Source organism: Podarcis filfolensis (assembly GCF_964270895.1).
Source record: "Podarcis filfolensis genome assembly, chromosome: 1".
Taxonomy (NCBI): domain Eukaryota; kingdom Metazoa; phylum Chordata; class Lepidosauria; order Squamata; family Lacertidae; genus Podarcis; species Podarcis filfolensis.
In genome coordinates this window covers 16,524,069-16,543,597 of record NC_139604.1, presented here as the reverse complement: position 1 = coordinate 16,543,597, position 19,529 = coordinate 16,524,069, and the positions used below count along the sequence as shown (strand labels likewise).

Sequence of the window (19,529 nt, the reverse complement as noted above, 5' to 3'; positions counted from 1 at the left end):
AGGGATGATTTCATTTTGTATGATAAAAAGCTTTCTGTTTCCACTGCCAAACCTTTCAGGGGAGAATTTGCAAGAGTTTGGCACCATTTTTGAGAGAATTGGTGAGTTTCAGATTTTTTGCTGAAATTGTTACCCCGGGGCTTGGAAAAATTTTTTTTCACAGGTTAAGTTGTCGATGGCTGATTTCATTTTCTCTGATAAAAAGCCTTCTGTTTCCACCGCCAAACCTTTCAGGGGAGAATTTGCAAGAGTTTGGCACCATTTTTGAGAATATTGGTGAATTTCAGATTTTTTGCTGAAATTGTGACCCCGGGGCTTAGAATTTTTTTTTTTTACAGGTTAAGTTGTCGATGGCTGATTTCATTTCCTCTGATAAAAAGCCTTCTGTTTCCACCGCCAAACCTTTCAGGGGAGAATTTGCAAGAGTTTGGCACCATTTTTGAGAATATTGGAGAATTTCAGATTTTTGCTGAAATTGTGACCCCGGGGCTTAGAAATTTTTTTTTCCACAGGTTAAGTTGTCGAGGGATGATTTCATTTCGTATGATAAAAAGGCTTCTGTTTCCTCAGCCAAACCTTTCAGGCGGGAATTTGCAACAGTTTTTCACCATTTTTGAGAGAATTGTTGAATATCAGATTTTTTGCTGAAATTGTGACCCCGGGGCTTGGAAAAATTTTTTTTCACAGGCTTTGTCTTCGAGGGCTGATTTCATTTCCTATGATAAAAAGGCTTCTGTTTCCACCGCCAAACCTTTCAGGGGAGAATTTGTAACAATTTGGCACCATTTTTGAGTGAATTGGAGAATGTCAGATTTTTGCTGAAATTGTGACCCCGGGGCTTAGAAATTTTTTTTTTCACAGGTTAAGTTGTCGAGGGCTGATTTCATTTCCTCGGATAAAAAGCCTTCTGTTTCTACCGCCAAACCTTTCAGGGGAGAATTTACAAGAGTTTGGCACCATTTTTGAGAGAATTGGTTAATTTGAGATTTTTTGCTGAAATTGTGACCCCGGGGCTTGGAAATTTTTTTTTTCACATGCTTTGTCTTCGAGGGCTGATTTCATTTCCTCTGATAAAAAGCCTTCTGTTTCCATCGCCAAACCTTTCAGGTGAGAATTTGCAACAGTTTGGCACCATTTTTGAGAAAATTGGAGAATTTCAGATTTTTGCTGAAATTGTGACCCGGGGCTTAGAAATTTCTTTTTCACAGGTTAAGTTGTCGACGGGTGATTTCATTTCCTATGATAAAAAGGCTTCTGTTTCCTCCGCCAAACCTTTCAGGGGGGAATTTGCAACAGCTTGGCACCATTTTTGAGTGAATTGGAGAATTTCAGATTTTTGCTGAAATTGTGACCCCGGGGCTTAGAAATTTTTTTTCCCGCAGGTTAAATTGTTGAGGGCTGATTTCCTTTCCTCTGATAAAAAGCCTTCTGTTTCCACTGCCAAACCTTTCAGGGGAGAATTTGCAAGAGTTTGGCACCATTTTTGAGTGAATTGGAGAATTTCAGATTTTTGCTGAAATTGTGACCCCGGGGCTTAGAAATTTTTTTTTTCACAGGTTAATTTGTCGAGGGCTGACTTCATTCCCTCTGATAAAAAGGCTTCTGTTTCCACCGCCAAACCTTTCAGGGGAGAATTTGCAACAGTTTGGCACCATTTTTGAGAGAATTGGAGAATTTCAGATTTTTGCTGAAATTGTGACCCCGGGGCTTAGAATTTTTTTTTCCACAGGTTAAATTGTCGAGGGCTGATTTCATTTCCTCTGATAAAAAGTCTTCTGTTTCCACTGCCAAAGCTTTCAGGGGAGAATTTGCAAGAGTTTGGCACCATTTTTGAGTGAATTGGAGAATTTCAGATTTTTGCTGAAATTGTGACCCCGGGGCTTAGAAAATTTTTTTTTCACAGGTTAAGTTGTCGATGGCTGATTTCATTTCCTCTGATAAAAAGCCTTCTGTTTCCACCGCCAAACCTTTCAGGGGAGAATTTGCAAGAGTTTGGCACCATTTTTGAGAATATTGGTGAATTTCAGATTTTTTGCTGAAATTGTGACCCTGGGGCTTAGAAAATTTTTTTTTCACAGGTTAAGTTGTCGATGGCTGATTTCATTTCCTCTGATAAAAAGCCTTCTGTTTCCACCGCCAAACCTTTCAGGGGAGAATTTGCAAGAGTTTGGCACAATTTTTGAGAATATTGGAGAATTTCAGATTTTTGCTGAAATTGTGACCCCGGGACTTAGAAATTTTTTTCCCCACCGGTTAAGTTGTCGAGGGTTGATTTCATTTCGTATGATAAAAAGGCTTCTGTTTCCTCCGCCAAACCTTTCAGCGGGGAATTTGCAACAGTTTTTGACCATTTTTGAGAGAATTGTTGAATATCAGATTTTTTGCTGAAATTGTGACCCCGGGGCTTGGAAAAATTTTTTTTCACAGGCTTTGTCTTCGATGGCTGATTTCATTTCCTCTGATAAAAAGCCTTCTGTTTCCACTGCCAAACCTTTCAGGGGAGAATTTGCAAGAGTTTGGCACCATTTTTGAGAGAATTGGTGAATTTCAGATTTTTTGCTGAAATTGTTACCCCGGGGCTTGGAAATTTTTTTTTTCACAGGTTAAGTTGTCGAGGGCTGATTTCATTTCCTCTGATACATAGCCTTCTGTTTCCACCGCCAAACCTTTCAGGGGAGAATTTGCAACAGTTTGGCACCATTTTTGAGTGAATTGGAGAATTTCAGATTTTTGCTGAAATTGTGACCCCGGGGCTTAGAAATTTTTTTTTTCACAGGTTAATTTGTCGAGGGCTGACTTCATTCCCTCTGATAAAAAGGCTTCTGTTTCCACCGCCAAACCTTTCAGGGGAGAATTTGCAACAGTTTGGCACCATTTTTGAGAGAATTGGAGAATTTCAGATTTTTGCTGAAATTGTGACCCCGGGGCTTAGAATTTTTTTTTCCACAGGTTAAATTGTCGAGGGCTGATTTCATTTCCTCTGATAAAAAGTCTTCTGTTTCCACTGCCAAAGCTTTCAGGGGAGAATTTGCAAGAGTTTGGCACCATTTTTGAGTGAATTGGAGAATTTCAGATTTTTGCTGAAATTGTGACCCCGGGGCTTAGAAAATTTTTTTTTCACAGGTTAAGTTGTCGATGGCTGATTTCATTTCCTCTGATAAAAAGCCTTCTGTTTCCACCGCCAAACCTTTCAGGGGAGAATTTGCAAGAGTTTGGCACCATTTTTGAGAATATTGGTGAATTTCAGATTTTTTGCTGAAATTGTGACCCTGGGGCTTAGAAAATTTTTTTTTCACAGGTTAAGTTGTCGATGGCTGATTTCATTTCCTCTGATAAAAAGCCTTCTGTTTCCACCGCCAAACCTTTCAGGGGAGAATTTGCAAGAGTTTGGCACAATTTTTGAGAATATTGGAGAATTTCAGATTTTTGCTGAAATTGTGACCCCGGGACTTAGAAATTTTTTTCCCCACCGGTTAAGTTGTCGAGGGTTGATTTCATTTCGTATGATAAAAAGGCTTCTGTTTCCTCCGCCAAACCTTTCAGCGGGGAATTTGCAACAGTTTTTGACCATTTTTGAGAGAATTGTTGAATATCAGATTTTTTGCTGAAATTGTGACCCCGGGGCTTGGAAAAATTTTTTTTCACAGGCTTTGTCTTCGATGGCTGATTTCATTTCCTCTGATAAAAAGCCTTCTGTTTCCACTGCCAAACCTTTCAGGGGAGAATTTGCAAGAGTTTGGCACCATTTTTGAGAGAATTGGTGAATTTCAGATTTTTTGCTGAAATTGTTACCCCGGGGCTTGGAAATTTTTTTTTTCACAGGTTAAGTTGTCGAGGGCTGATTTCATTTCCTCTGATACATAGCCTTCTGTTTCCACCGCCAAACCTTTCAGGGGAGAATTTGCAACAGTTTGGCACCATTTTTGAGTGAATTGGAGAATTTCAGATTTTTGCTGAAATTGTGAACCCCCGGGGCTTAGAAAATTTTTTTTTCACAGGTTAAGTTGTCGATGGCTGATTTCATTTCCTCTGATAAAAAGCCTTCTGTTTCCACCGCCAAACCTTTCAGGGGAGAATTTACAAGAGTTTGGCACCATTTTTGAGAGAATTGGTGAATTTCAGATTTTTGCTGAAATTGTGACCCCGGGGCTTAGAAATTTTTTTTTCACAGGTTAAGTTGTTGACGGGTGATTTCATTTCCTATGATATAAAGGCTTCTGTTTCCTCCGCCAAACCTTTCAGGGGGGAATTTGCAACAGCTTGGCACCATTTTTGAGTCAATTGGAGAATTTCAGATTTTTGCTGAAATTGTGACCCCGGGGCTTAGAATTTTTTTCCCCGCAGGTTAAATTGTCGAGGGCTGATTTCATTTCCTCTGATAAAAAGCTTTCTGTTTCCACTGCCAAACCTTTCAGGGGAGAATTTGCAAGAGTTTGGCACCATTTTTGAGAGAATTGGTGAATTTCAGATTTTTTGCTGAAATTGTTACCCCGGGGCTTGGAAATTTTTTTTTTCACAGGTTAAGTTGTCGATGGATGATTTCATTTCCTCTGATAAAAAGCCTTCTGTTTCCACCGCCAAACCTTTCAGGGGAGAATTTGCAAGAGTTTGGCACCATTTTTGAGAATATTGGTGAATTTCAGATTTTTTGCTGAAATTGTGACCCCGGGGCTTAGAAATTTTTTTCCCCACTGGTTAAGTTGTCGAGGGATGATTTCATTTCATATGATAAAAAGGCTTCTGTTTCCTCCGCCAAACCTTTCAGCGGGGAATTTGCAACAGTTTTTCACCATTTTTGAGAGAATTGTTGAATATCAGATCTTTTGCTGAAATTGTGACCCGGGGGCTTGGAAAAATTTTTTTTTCACAGGCTTTGTCTTCGAGGGCTGATTTCATTTCCTCTGATAAAAAGCCTTCTGTTTCCACCGCCAAAGCTTTCAGGGGAGAATTTGCAAGAGTTTGGCACCATTTTTGAGAATATTGGTGAATTTCAGATTTTTTGCTGAAATTGTGACCCCGGGGCTTAGAACTTTTTTTTTTTACAGGTTAAGTTGTCGATGGCTGATTTCATTTCCTCTGATAAAAAGCCTTCTGTTTCCACCGCCAAACCTTTCAGGGGAGAATTTGCAAGAGTTTGGCACCATTTTTGAGAATATTGGAGAATGTCAGATTTTTGCTGAAATTGTGACCCCGGGGCTTAGAAATTTTTTTTTCCAAAGGTTAAGTTGTCGAGGGATGATTTCATTTCGTATGATAAAAAGGCTTCTGTTTCCTCAGCCAAACCTTTCAGGCGGGAATTTGCAACAGTTTTTCACCATTTTTGAGAGAATTGTTGAATATCAGATTGTTTGCTGAAATTGTGACCCCGGGGCTTGGAAAAATTTTTTTTCACAGGCTTTGTCTTCGAGGGCTGATTTCATTTCCTATGATAAAAAGGCTTCTGTTTCTACCGCCAAACCTTTCAGGGGAGAATTTGCAACAGTTTGGCACTATTTTTGAGAGAATTGGAGAATTTCAGATTTTTGCTGAAACTGTGCCCCCGGGGCTTAGAAATTTTTTTTTTTTCACAGGTTAAGTTGTCGAGGGCTGATTTCATTTCCTCGGATAAAAAGCCTTCTGTTTCCTCCGCCAAACCTTTCAGCGGGGAATTTGCAACAGCTTGGCACCATTTTTGAGTGAATTGGAGAATTTCAGATTTTTGCTGAAATTGTGACCCCGGGGCTTAGAAATTTTTTTTTTGCAGGTTAAATTGTCGAGGGTTGATTTCATTTCCTCTGATAAAAAGCCTTCTGTTTCCACTGCCAAACCTTTCAGGGGGGAATTTGCAAGAGTTTGGCACCATTTTTGAGAGAATTGGTGAATTTCAGATTTTTTGCTGAAATTGTTACCCCGGGGCTTGGAAAAATTTTTTTTCACAGGTTAAGTTGTCGAGGGCTGATTTCATTTCCTCTGATACATAGCCTTCTGTTTTCACCGCCAAACCTTTCAGGGGAGAATTTGCAACAGTTTGGCACCATTTTTGAGTGAATTGGAGAATTTCAGATTTTTGCTGAAATTGTAACCCCGGGGCTTAGAAAATTTTTTTTTCACAGGTTAAGTTGTCGAGGGCTGATTTCATTCCCTCTGATAAAAAGGCTTCTGTTTCTACCGCCAAACCTTTCAGGGGAGAATTTGCATCAGTTTGGCACCATTTTTGAGAGAATTGGAGAATTTCAGATTTTTGCTGAAATTGTGACCCCGGGGCTTAGAAATTTTTTTTTTCCACAGGTTAAGTTGTCGAGGGCTGATTTCATTTCTTCGGATAAAAAGCCTTCTGTTTCCACTGCCAAACCTTTCAGGGGAGAATTTACAAGAGTTTGGCACCATTTTTGAGAGAATTGGTGAATTTCAGATTTTTGCTGAAATTGTGACCCCGGGGCTTAGAATTTTTTTTTCACAGGTTAACTTGTCGACGGGTGATTTCATTTCCTATGATATAAAGGCTTCTGTTTCCTCCGACAAACCTTTCAGGGGGGAATTTGCAACAGCTTGGCACCATTTTGGAGTCAATTGGAGAATTTCAGATTTTTGCTGAAATTGTGACCCCGGGGCTTAGAATTTTTTTTCCCGCAGGTTAAATTGTCGAGGGCTGATTTCATTTCCTCTGATAAAAAGCTTTCTGTTTCCACTGCCAAACCTTTCAGGGGAGAATTTGCAAGAGTTTGGCACCATTTTTGAGAGAATTGGTGAATTTCAGATTTTTTGCTGAAATTGTTACCCCGGGGCTTGGAAAATTTTTTTTTCACAGGTTAAGTTGTCGATGGCTGATTTCATTTCCTCTGATAAAAAGCCTTCTGTTTCCACCGCCAAAGCTTTCAGGGGAGAATTTGCAAGAGTTTGGCACCATTTTTGAGAATATTGGTGAATTTCAGATTTTTTGCTGAAATTGTGACCCCGGGGCTTAGAAATTTTTTTTTTTACAGGTTAAGTTGTCGATGGCTGATTTCATTTCCTCTGATAAAAAGCCTTCTGTTTCCACCGCCAAACCTTTCAGGGGAGAATTTGCAAGAGTTTGGCACCATTTTTGAGAATATTGGAGAATTTCAGATTTTTGCTGAAATTGTGACCCCGGGGCTTAGAATTTTTTTTTTCCACAGGTTAAGTTGTCGAGGGATGATTTCATTTCGTATGATAAAAAGGCTTCTGTTTCCTCAGCCAAACCTTTCAGGCGGGAATTTGCAACAGTTTTTCACCATTTTTGAGAGAATTGTTGAATATCAGATTTTTTGCTGAAATTGTGACCCCGGGGCTTGGAAAATTTTTTTTTCACAGGCTTTGTCTTCGAGGGCTGATTTCATTTCCTATGATAAAAAGGCTTCTGTTTCCACCGCCAAACCTTTCAGGGGAGAATTTGTAACAATTTGGCACCATTTTTGAGTGAATTGGAGAATGTCAGATTTTTGCTGAAATTGTGACCCCGGGGCTTAGAAATTTTTTTTTTCACAGGTTAAGTTGTCGAGGGCTGATTTCATTTCCTCGGATAAAAAGCCTTCTGTTTCCACCGCCAAACCTTTCAGGGGAGAATTTACAAGAGTTTGGCACCATTTTTGAGAGAATTGGTTAATTTGAGATTTTTTGCTGAAATTGTGACCCTAGGGCTTGGAAATTTTTTTTTTCACATGCTTTGTCTTCTAGGGCTGATTTCATTTCCTCTGATAAAAAGCCTTCTGTTTCCATCGCCAAACCTTTCAGGTGAGAATTTGCAACAGTTTGGCACCATTTTTGAGAAAATTGGAGAATTTCAGATTTTTGCTGAAATTGTGACCCCGGGGCTTAGAAATTTCTTTTTCACAGGTTAAGTTGTCGACGGGTGATTTCATTTCCTATGATAAAAAGGCTTCTGTTTCCTCCGCCAAACCTTTCAGGGGGGAATTTGCAACAGCTTGGCACCATTTTTGAGTGAATTGGAGAATTTCAGATTTTTGCTGAAATTGTGACCCCGGGGCTTAGAAATTTTTTTTTCGCAGGTTAAATTGTCGAGGGCTGATTTCCTTTCCTCTGATAAAAAGCCTTCTGTTTCCACTGCCAAACCTTTCAGGGGAGAATTTGCAAGAGTTTGGCACCATTTTTGAGTGAATTGGAGAATTTCAGATTTTTGCTGAAATTGTGACCCCGGGGCTTAGAATTTTTTTTTTTCACAGGTTAATTTGTCGAGGGCTGATTTCATTCCCTCTGATAAAAAGGCTTCTGTTTCTACCGCCAAACCTTTCAGGGGAGAATTTGCAACAGTTTGGCACCATTTTTGAGAGAATTGGAGAATTTCAGATTTTGCTGAAATTGTGACCCCGGGGCTTAGAAATTTTTTTTTCACAGGTTAAATTGTTGATGGCTGATTTCATTTCCTCTGATAAAAAGCCTTCTGTTTCCACCGCCAAACCTTTCAGGGGAGAATTCTCAAGAGTTTGGCACAATTTTTGAGAATATTGGTGAATTTCAGATTTTTGCTGAAATTGTGACCCCGCGGCTTAGAAATTTTTTTTTCACAGGTTAAGTTGTTGACGGGTGATTTCATTTCCTATGATATAAAGGCTTCTGTTTCCTCCGCCAAACCTTTCAGGGGGGAATTTGCAACAGCTTGGCACCATTTTTGAGTGAATTGGAGAATTTCAGATTTTTGCTGAAATTGTGACCCCGGGGCTTAGAATTTTTTTTCCCGCAGGTTAAATTGTCGAGGGCTGATTTCATTTCCTATGATAAAAAGGCTTCTGTTTCCACCGCCAAACCTTTCAGGGGAGAATTTGTAACAATTTGGCACCATTTTTGAGTGAATTGGAGAATGTCAGATTTTTGCTGAAATTGTGACCCCGGGGCTTGGAAAATTTTTTTTTCACAGGTTAAGTTGTCTAGGGCTGATTTCATTTCCTATGATAAAAGGGCTTCTGTTTCCACCGCCAAACCTTTCAGGGGAGAATTTGCAACAGTTTGGCAGTATTTTTGAGTGAATTGGTGAAATTCAGATTTTTTGCTGAAATTGTGACCCCGGGGCTTGGAAAAATTTTTTTTCACAGGTTAAGTTGTCTAGGGCTGATTTCATTTCCTATGATAAAAGGGCTTCTGTTTCCACCGCCAAACCTTTCAGGGGAGAATTTGCAACAGTTTGGCACCATTTTTGAGAGAATTTGAGAATTTCAGATTTTTGCAGAAATTGTGACCCCTGGGCTTAGAAAAGTTTTTTTCCGCAGGTTAAGTTGTCGAGGGCTGATTTCATTTCCTCTGATAAAAAGCCTTCTGTTTCCACCGCCAAACTTTTCAGGGGAGAATTTGCAAGAGTTTGGCACCATTTTTGAGAGAATTGGTGAATTTCAGATTTTTTGCTGAAACTGTGACCCCGGGGCTTAGAAAATTTTTTTTTCATCAGGTTAAGTTGTCGATGGCTGATTTCATTTCCTCTGATAAAAAGCCTTCTGTTTCCACCGCCAAACCTTTCAGGGGAGAATTTGCAAGAGTTCGGCACCATTTTTGAGAGTATTGGTGAATTTCAGATTTTTTGCTGAAATAGTGAACCCGGCGCTTGGAAAATTTTTTTTTCACAGGCTTTGTCTTCGAGGGCTGATTTCATTTCCTATGATAAAAAGGCTTCTGTTTCCACCACCAAACCTTTCAGGGGAGAATTTGAAACAGTTTGGCACCATTTTTGATTGAATTGGAGAATGTCAGATTTTTGCTGAAATTGTGACCCCGCTTAGAATTTTTTTTTTCACAAGTTAAGTTGTCGAGGGCTGATTTCATTTCCTATGATAAAAGGGCTTCTGTTTCCACTGCCAAACCTTTCAGGGGAGAATTTTCAAGAGTTGGCACCATTTTTGAGAGAATTGGAGCCTTTCAGATTTTTGCTGAAATGGTGACCCCGGGGCTTAGAAATTTTTTTTTTCACAGGTTAAGTTGTCGATGGCTGATTTAATTTCCTCTGATAAAAAGCCTTCTGTTTCCACCGCCAAACCTTTCAGGGGAGAATTTGCAAGAGTTTGGCACCATTTGTGAGAATATTGGTGAATTTCAGATTTTTTGCTGAAATTGTGACCCCGGGGCTTGGAAAAATTTTTTTTCACAGGCTTTGTCTTCGAGGGCTGATTTCATATCCTCTGATAAAAAGCCTTCTGTTTCCACCTCCAAACCTTTCAGGGGAGAATTTGCAACACTTTGGCACCATGTTTGAGTGAATTGGAGAATTTCAGATTTTGGCTGAAATTGTGACCCCGGGGCTTAGAAAATTTTTTTTTCACAGGTTAAGTTGTCGAGGGATGATTTCGTTTCCTATGATAAAAAGGCTTCTGTTTCCTCCGCCAAACCTTTCAGGCGAGAATTTGCAACAGTTTGGCACCATTTTTGAGAGAATTGGTGAATTTCAGATTTTTTGCTGAAATTGTGACCCCGGGGCTTGGAAAATTTTTTTTTCACAGGTTAAGTTGTCGAGGGCTGATTTCATTTCCTATGATAAAAGGGCTTCTGTTTCCACAGCCAAACCTTTCAGGGGAGAATTTGTAACAATTTGGCACCATTTTTGAGTGAATTGGAGAATGTCAGATTTTTGCTGAAATTGTGACACCGGGGCTTGGAAAATTTTTTTTTCACAGGTTAAGTTGTCTAGGGCTGATTTCATTTCCTCTGATAAAAAGCCTTCAGTTTTCACCGCCAAACCTTTCAGGGGAGAATTTGCAACAGTTTGGCAGTATATTTGAGTGAATTGGTGAAATTCAGATTTTTTGCTGAAATTGTGACCCTGGGGCTTGGAAAAAAATTTTTTCACAGGTTAAGTTGTCTAGGGCTGATTTCATTTCCTATGATAAAAGGGCTTCTGTTTCCACCGCCAAACCTTTCAGGGGAGAATTTGCAACAGTTTGGCAGTATTTTTGAGTGAATTGGTGAATTTCAGATTTTTTGCTGAAACTGTGACCCCGGGGCTTAGAAAATTTTTTTTTCACAGGTTAAGTTGTCGATGGCTGATTTCATTTCCTCTGATAAAAAGCCTTCTGTTTCCACCGCCAAACCTTTCAGGGGAGAATTTGCAAGAGTTCGGCACCATTTTTGAGAGTATTGGTGAATTTCAGATTTTTTGCTGAAATAGTGAACCCGGGGCTTGGAAAAAAATTTTTTCACAGGCTTTGTCTTCGAGGGCTGATTTCATTTCCTATGATAAAAAGGCTTCTGTTTCCACCACCAAACCTTTCAGGGGAGAATTTGAAACAGTTTGGCACCATTTTTGAGTGAATTGGAGAATGTCAGATTTTTGCTGAAATTGTGACCCCGCTTAGAATTTTTTTTTTCACAAGTTAAGTTGTCGAGGGCTGATTTCATTTCCTCTGATAAAAAGCCTTCTGTTTCCACCGCCAAACCTTTCAGGGGAGAATTATCAACAGTTTGGCACTATTTTTGAGAGAATTGGAGAATGTCAGATTTTTGCTGAAATTGTGACCCCGGGGCTTAGAAAATTTTTTTCCCACAGGTTAAGTTGTCTAGGGCTGATTTCATTTCCTATGATAAAAGGGCTTCTGTTTCCACCGCCAAACCTTTCAGGGGAGAATTTGCAACAGTTTGGCACCATTTTTGAGTGAATTGGAGAATTTCAGATTTTTGCAGAAATTGTGACCCCGGGGCTTAGAAATTTTTTTCCCCACAGGTTAAGTTGTCAAGGGCTGATTTCATTTCCTATGATAAAAGGGCTTCTGTTTCCACCGCCAAACCTTTAAGGCAGAATTTGCAACAGTTTGGCAGTATTTTTGAGTGAATTGGTGAAATTCAGATTTTTTGCTGAAATTGTGACCCCGGGGCTTGGAAAAATTTTTTTTCACAGGTTAAGTTGTCTAGGGCTGATTTCATTTCCTATGATAAAAGGGCTTCTGTTTCCACCGCCAAACCTTTCAGGGGAGAATTTGCAAGAGTTTGGCACCATTTTTGAGAGAATTGGTGAATTTCAGATTTTTTGCTGAAACTGTGACCCCGGGGCTTAGAAAATTTTTTTTTCACAGGTTAAGTTGTCGATGGCTGATTTCATTTCCTCTGATAAAAAGCCTTCTGTTTCCACCGCCAAACCTTTCAGGGGAGAATTTGCAAGAGTTCGGCACCATTTTTGAGAGTATTGGTGAATTTCAGATTTTTTGCTGAAATAGTGAACCCGGGGCTTGGAAAAAAATTTTTTCACAGGCTTTGTCTTCGAGGGCTGATTTCATTTCCTATGATAAAAAGGCTTCTGTTTCCACCACCAAACCTTTCAGGGGAGAATTTGAAACAGTTTGGCACCATTTTTGAGTGAATTGGAGAATGTCAGATTTTTGCTGAAATTGTGACCCCGCTTAGAATTTTTTTTTTTACAAGTTAAGTTGTCGAGGGCTGATTTCATTTCCTCTGATAAAAAGCCTTCTGTTTCCACCGCCAAACCTTTCAGGGGAGAATTATCAACAGTTTGGCACCATTTTTGAGAGAATTGGAGAATGTCAGATTTTTGCTGAAATTGTGACCCCGGGGCTTAGAAAATTTTTTTCCCACAGGTTAAGTTGTCGAGGGCTGATTTCATTTCCTATGATAAAAGGGCTTCTGTTTCCATCACCAAACCTTTCAGGGGAGAATTTGCAACAGTTTGGCACCATTTTTGAGTGAATTGGAGAATTTCAGATTTTTGCAGAAATTGTGACCCCGGGGCTTAGAAATTTTTTTCCCCACAGGTTAAGTTGTCAAGGGCTGATTTCATTTCCTCTGATAAAAAGGCTTCTGTTTCCACCGCCAAACCTTTCAGGGGAGAATTTTCAAGAGTTGGCACCATTTTTGAGTGAATTGGAGCCTTTCAGATTTTTGCTGAAATGGTGACCCCGGGGCTTAGAAATTTTTTTTTTCACAGGTTAAGTTGTCGATGGCTGATTTAATTTCCTCTGATAAAAAGCCTTCTGTTTCCACCGCCAAACCTTTCAGGGGAGAATTTGCAAGAGTTTGGCACCATTTGTGAGAATATTGGTGAATTTCAGATTTTTTGCTGAAATTGTGACCCCGGGGCTTGGAAAAATTTTTTTTCACAGGCTTTGTCTTCGAGGGCTGATTTCATATCCTCTGATAAAAAGCCTTCTGTTTCCACCTCCAAACCTTTCAGGGGAGAATTTGCAACACTTTGGCACCATGTTTGAGTGAATTGGAGAATTTCAGATTTTGGCTGAAATTGTGACCCCGGGGCTTAGAATTTTTTTTTTTTTCACAGGTTAAGTTGTCGAGGGATGATTTCGTTTCCTATGATAAAGAGGCTTCTGTTTCCTCCGCCAAACCTTTCAGGCGAGAATTTGCAACAGTTTGGCACCATTTTTGAGAGAATTGGTGAAATTCAGATTTTTTGCTGAAATTGTGACCCCGGGGCTTGGAAAAATTTTTTTTCACAGGTTAAGTTGTCAAGGGCTGATTGCATTTCGTATGATAAAAGGGCTTCTTTTTCCACCGCCAAAACTTTCAGGGCAGAATTTGCAAGAGTTTGGCACCATTTTTGAGAGTATTGGTGAATTTCAGATTTTTTGCTGAAATAGTTTACCCGGGGCTTGGAAAAAATTTTTTTCACAGGCTTTGTCTTCGAGGGCTGATTTCATTTCCTATGATAAAAAGGCTTCTGTTTCCACCGCCAAACCTTTCAGGGGAGAATTTGTAACAATTTGGCACCATTTTTGAGTGAATTGGTGAAATTCAGATTTTTTGCTGAAATTGTGACCCCGGGGCTTGGAAATTTTTTTTTTCCACAGGTTAAGTTGTCTAGGGCTGATTTCATTTCCTATGATAAAAGGGCTTCTGTTTCCACCGCCAAACCTTTCAGGGGAGAATTTGCAACAGTTTGGCAGTATTTTTGAGTGAATTGGTGAAATTCAGATTTTTTGCTGAAATTGTGACCCCGGGGCTTGGAAAATTTTTTTTTCACAGGTTAGATTGTCTAGGGCTGATTTCATTTCCTATGATAAAAGGGCTTCTGTTTCCACCGCCAAACCTTTCAGGGGAGAATTTGCAACAGTTTGGCACCATTTTTGAGAGAATTGGAGAATTTCAAATTTTTGCAGAAATTGTGACCCCTGGGCTTAGAAAAGTTTTTTTCCGCAGGTTAAGTTGTCGAGGGCTGATTTCATTTCCTCTGATAAAAAGCCTTCTGTTTCCACCGCCAAACCTTTCAGGGGAGAATTTGCAACAGTTGGCACCATTTTTGAGTGAATTGGAGACTTTCAGATTTTTGCTGAAATGGTGACCCCGGGGCTTAGAAATTTTTTTTTTCACAGGTTAAGTTGTCGAGGGATCATTTCGTTTCCTATGATAAAAAGGCTTCTGTTTCCTCCGCCAAACCTTTCAGGCGAGAATTTGCAACAGTTTGGTACCGTTTTTGAGAGAATTGGTGAAATTCAGATTTTTTGCTGAAATTGTGACCCCGGGGCTTGGAATTTTTTTTTTTCACAGGTTAAGTTGTCGATGGCTGATTTCATTTCCTCTGATAAAAAGCCTTCTGTTTCCACCGCCAAACCTTTCAGGGGAGAATTTGCAACAGTTTGGCACCATTTTTGAGAGAATTGGAGAATTTCAGATTTTTGCTGAAATTGTGACCCCGGGGCTTAGAATTTTTTTTTTCACAAGTTAAGTTGTCGAGGGCTGATTTCATTTCCTATGATAAAAAGGCTTCTGTTTCCACCACCAAACCTTTCAGGGGGGAATTTGCAACAGTTTGGCACCATTTTTGAGAGAATTGGAGAATGTCAGATTTTTGCTGAAATTGTGACCCCGGCGCTTAGAAAATGTTTTTTTCACAGGTTAAGTTGTCGAGGGCTGATTTCATTTCCTATGATAAAAAGGCTTCTGTTTCCACCGCCAAACCTTTCAGGGGAGAATTATGAACAGTTTGGCACCATTTTTGAGTGAATTGGAGAATTTCACATTTTTGCTGAAAATTTTTTTTCACCGGTTAAGTTGTTGAGGGTTGATTTCATTTCTTCTGATAAAAAGCATTCTCTTTCCACCGCCAAACCTTTCAGGGGAGAATTTGCAAGAGTTTGGCACCATTTTTGAGAGAATTGGTGAATTTCAGATTTTTTGCTGAAACTGTGACTCCTGGGCTTGGAAATTTCTTTTTCACAGGCTTTGTCTTCGAGGGCTGATTTCATTTCCTATAATAAAAAGCCTTCTGTTTCCACCGCCAAACCTTTCAGGGGAGAATTTGCAACAGTTTGGCACCATTTTTGAGTGAATTGGAGAATTTCACATTTTTGCTGAAATTTTTTTTTCACAGGTTAAAATGTCGAGGGTTGATTTCATTTCTTCTGATAAAAAGCATTCTGTTTCCACCGCCAAACCTTTCAGGGGAGAATTTGCAACAGTTTGGCACCATTTTTGAGAGAATTGGAGAATGTCAGATTTTTGCTGTAATTGTGACCCTGGGGCTTAGAAATTTTTTTTACACAGGTTAAGTTGTCGAGGGCTGATTTCATTTCCTATGATAAAAAGCCTTCTGTTTCCACCGCTAAACCTTTCAGGGGAGAATTTGCAACAGTTTGGCACCATTTTTGCGAGAATTGGAGAATGTCAGATTTTTTCTGAAATTGTGACCTTAGAAAAATTGTGGTTTACAAAAAGCTTTTTCCACAGGTTAAGTTGTCCAGGGCTGATTTCATTTCCTATGATAAAAGGGCTTCTGTTTCCTCCGCCAAACCTTTCAGGGGCGAATTTGTAACAGTTTGGCATCATTTTTGAGTGAATTGGAGAATTTAAGATTTTTGCTGAAATTGTGACCCCGGGGCTTAGAAATTTTTTTTCCCACAGGTTAAGTTGTTGAGGGCTGATTTCATTTCCCATGATAAAAAGGCTTCTGTTTCCACCGCCAAACCTTTCAAAGGAGAATTTGCAACAGTTTGGCACCATTTTTGAGTGAATTGGATAATTTCAGATTTTTGCAGAAATTTTGACCCCGGGGCTTAGAAATTTTTTTTTCACACGTTAAGTTGTCAAGGGATGATTTCATTTCCTCCGATAAAAAGCCTCCTGTTTCTACCGCCAAACCTTTCAGGGGGGAATTTGCAACAGTATGGGACCATTTTTGACTGAATTGGAGAATGTCAGATTTTTTCTGAAATTGTTACCCCGGGGCTTGGAAAAATTTTTCTTCCACAGCTTTTGTATTTGAGGGCTGATTTCATTTCCTATGATAAAAAGGCTTCTGCTTCCACCGCCAAACCTTTCAGGGGAGAATTTGCAACAGTTTGTCACCATTGTTGAGAGAATTGGAGAATTTAAGATTTTTGCTGAAATTGTGACCCCAGGGCTTAGAATTTTTTTTTTTCACACGTTAATTTGTCGAGGGCTGATTTCATTTCCCATGATAAAAAGGCTTCTGTTTCCACCGCCAAACCTTTCAGGGGAGACTTTGAAACAGTTTGGCACCATTTTTGAGAGAATTGGAGAATTTCAGATTTTTTCTGAAATTGTGACCCGGGGCTTAAAATTTTTTTTTTACACAGGTTAAGTTGTCGAGGGCTGATTTCATTTCCTATGATAAAAAGCCTTCTGTTTCCTCCGCCAAACATTTCACGGGGGAATTTGTAACAGTTTGGCACCATTTTTGAGAGAATTGGAGAATGTCAGATTTTTGCTGAAATTGTGACCCCGGGGCTTAGAATTTTTTTTTTACACAGGTTAAGTTGTCGAGGGTTGATTTCATTTCCTATGATAAAAAGCCTTCTGTTTCCACCACCAAACCTTTCAGGGGCGAATTTGTAACAGTTTGGCACCATTTTTGAGAGAATTGGTGAATTTCAGATTTTTTGCTGAAATTGTGACCCCAGGGCTTGGAAATTTTTTTTTTCACAGGCTTTGTCTTCGAGGGCTGATTTCATTTCCTATGATTAAAAGGCTTCTGTTTCCACCGCCAAACCTTTCAGGGGAGAATTTGCAATAGTTTGGCAGCATTTTTGAGTGAATTGGAGAATTTCAGATTTTTTCAGAAATTGTGACCCCGGGGCTTAGAAATTTTTTTTTTCACACGTTAGGTTGTCGAGGGCTGATTTCATTTCCTATGATAAAAAGGCTTCTGTTTCCACCGCCAAACCTTTCAGGGGGGAATTTGCAAAAGTTTGGCACCATATTTGAGAGAATTGGAGAATGTCAGATTTTTGCTGAAATTGTGACGCCGGTGCTTAGAAATTTTTTTTCCCAGGGGTTTTGTTTTCGACAGCTGATTTCATTTCCTATGATAAAAAGCCTTCTGTTTCCACCGCCAAACCTTTCAGGGGAGAATTTGCAACAGTTTTGCACCATTTTTGAGTGAATTGGAGAATTTCAGATTTTTTGCTGAAATTGTGACCCCGGGGCTTGGAAAACTTTTTTTTCACAGGCTTTGTCTTCGAGGGCTGATTTCATTTCCTATGATAAAAAGGCTTCTGTTTCCACTGCTAAACCTTTCAGGGTAGAATTTGCAACAGTTTGGCAGCATTTTTGAGTGAATTGGAGAATTCCAGATTTTTTCAGAAATTGTGACCCCAGGGCTTAGAAATTTTTTTTTCCACACGTTAAATTGTCGAGGGCTGATTTCATTTCCTCGGATAAAAAGCCTTCTGTTTCCTCCGCCAAACCTTTCAGCGGGGAATTTGCAACAGCTTGGCACCATTTTTGAGTGAATTGGAGAATTTCAGATTTTTGCAGAAATTGTGACCCCGGGGCTTAGAAATTTTTTTTTCACACTGTAAGTTGTCGAGGGATGATTTCATTTCCTCCGATAAAAAGCCTTCTGTTTCTACCGCCAAACCTTTCAGGGGGGAATTTGCAACAGTATGGCACCATTTTTGACTGAATTGGAGAATGTCAGATTTTTTCTGAAATTGTGACCCCGGGCTTGGAAAAAAAATTTTTCCACAGGTTTTGTATTCGAGGGCTGATTTCATTTCCTATGATAAAAAGGCTTCTGCTTCCACCGCCAAACCTTCCAGGGGAGAATTTGCAACAGTTTGGCATCATTTTTGAGAGAATTGGAGAATTTCAGATTTTTGCTGAAATTGTGACCCCGGGGCTTAGAAATTTTTTTTTACACAGGTTAAGTTGTTGAGGGCTGATTTCATTTCCTATGATAAAAAGCCTTCTGTTTCCACCGCCAAACCTTTCAGGGGAGAATTTGCAACAGTTTGGCACCATTTTTAAGAGAATTGGTGAATTTCAGATTTTTTGCTGAAATTGTGACCCCGGGGCTTGGAAATTTTTTTTTTCACAGGTTAAGTTGTGGATGACTGATTTCATTTCCTCTGATAAAAAGCCTTCGGTTTCCACCGCCAAACCTTTCAGGGGAGACTTTGCAACAGTTTGGCAGCATTTTTGAGTGAATTGGAGAATTTCAGATTTTTGCTGTAATTGTGACCCCGGGGCTTAGAAATTTTTTTTTTCACACGTTAATTTGTCGAGGGCTGATTTCGTTTCCCATGATAAAAAGCCTTCTGTTTCCACCGCCAAACCTTTCAGGGGAGACTTTGCAACAGTTTGGCAACATTTTTGAGAGAATTGGAGAATGTCAGATTTTTGCTGTAATTGTGACCACGGGGCTTAGAATTTTTTTTTTACACAGGTTAAGTTGTCGAGGGCTGATTTCATTTCCTATGATAAAAAGCCTTCTGTTTCCAACGCTAAACCTTTCAGGGGAGAATTTGCAACAGTTTGGCACCATTTTTGAGAGAATTGGAGAATGTCAGATTTTTTCTGAAATTGTGACCTTAGAAAAATTGTGGTTTACAAAAAATTTTTCCCACAGGTTAAGTTGTCCAGGGCTGATTTCATTTCCTATGATAAAAAGGCTTCTGTTTCCTCCTCCAAACCTTTCAGGGGCGAATTTGTAACAGTTTGGCACCATTTTTGAGAGAATTGGTGAATTTCAGATTTTTTGCTGAAATTGTGACCCCAGGGCTTGGAAATTTTTTTTTTCACAGGCTTTGTCTTCGAGGGCTGATTTCATTTCCTATGATTAAAAGGCTTCTGTTTCCACCGCCAAACCTTTCAGGGGAGAATTTGCAATAGTTTGGCAGCATTTTTGAGTGAATTGGAGAATTTCAGATTTTTTCAGAAATTGTGACCCCGGGGCTTAGAAATTTTTTTTTTCACACGTTAGGTTGTCGAGGGCTGATTTCATTTCCTATGATAAAAAGGCTTCTGTTTCCACCGCCAAACCTTTCAGGGGGGAATTTGCAAAAGTTTGGCACCATATTTGAGAGAATTGGAGAATGTCAGATTTTTGCTGAAATTGTGACGCCGGTGCTTAGAAATTTTTTTTCCCAGGGGTTTTGTTTTCGACAGCTGATTTCATTTCCTATGATAAAAAGCCTTCTGTTTCCACCGCCAAACCTTAGAATTTTTTTCCCCCACAGGTTAAGTTGTCCAGGGCTGATTTCATTTCCTATGATTAAAAGGCTTCTGTTTCCACCGCCAAACCTTTCAGGGGAGAATTTGCAATAGTTTGGCAGCATTTTTGAGTGAATTGGAGAATTTCAGATTTTTTCAGAAATTGTGACCCCGGGGCT

General features: G+C 39.6%; 1 long non-coding RNA gene across 1 annotated transcript in view; it reads right to left on the bottom strand.

Moving 5' to 3' along the window:
- The window catches only part of LOC310743842, an 887,199-nt gene that overhangs the window by 250,569 nt on the left and 617,101 nt on the right, over positions 1–19,529 (bottom strand). The window lies entirely within an intron of this gene.